Below are 790 nucleotides of genomic sequence, written 5' to 3' on the forward strand. Positions count from 1 at the left end.
AAAATAGCAAGAGAGGACGGATCTATTGATGTCCACACCCCTTACTCTTTTCTGCTTCACGGATTTGGTTGTTCTCCACTTCGGGTCAATCATATGACTGTTCCCCAGCTCTTGACTTCTTTTCTTATTCCTCAAAAATCAGTACCAACTCCTGGCTCAACCCTTCCCAGTGGCGTGTATCTTCCGAAGTTACCTTCCCCATCTCCATCAATAAATAAATAAAAGCATGATGTATATAAATAATGTTTTTTTTTTTGAAGAACAGTGATGGGGTTTCGAGGGAAAGGTATCGGGGTGAATGTTTTTCAGCCACTGGTGGTCTATCCTTTTGTTTCTCACGGGTCACCATTGTTTCTAAACTGACTCAATAAAACATCCAAATGACGTAAGGACTGACTCAAAAACAAAGAAATAAAGTATCAGCACACAGTGCTTCCCCTAGACTTAATTTACACCATCCCTGGTGTGAAATGAATCTGAGGTCAGCCTAAAATCAACACAAGGCATAAAAATAAAACATAAAAATAAAAGGTTCAGATGGATAGAACAATGGATAGAGAATAGTCCTCGCGGACTCAGTCGGACTCGCCGCTCTCAGCTGGATCAAACGAACGTCTGTTGCGGGAGCGATGAACCTCGTCGGTCGAAGTGCCTGTTCCCATAGGCGCCTTTCCTTGTCGGTGCGATCGTGGAGTCTGCTCTTCTGGAGGCTGTCGCTGGTTACTTCTGCTAATGCAGCCTCTAGTGATGAGATGGAGGATCCTCCGCATGAGGCTGTTGTTCTTCCGCT

Source organism: Brassica oleracea, chromosome C9 (genome assembly GCF_000695525.1).
Source record: "Brassica oleracea var. oleracea cultivar TO1000 chromosome C9, BOL, whole genome shotgun sequence".
Lineage (NCBI taxonomy): Eukaryota > Viridiplantae > Streptophyta > Magnoliopsida > Brassicales > Brassicaceae > Brassica > Brassica oleracea.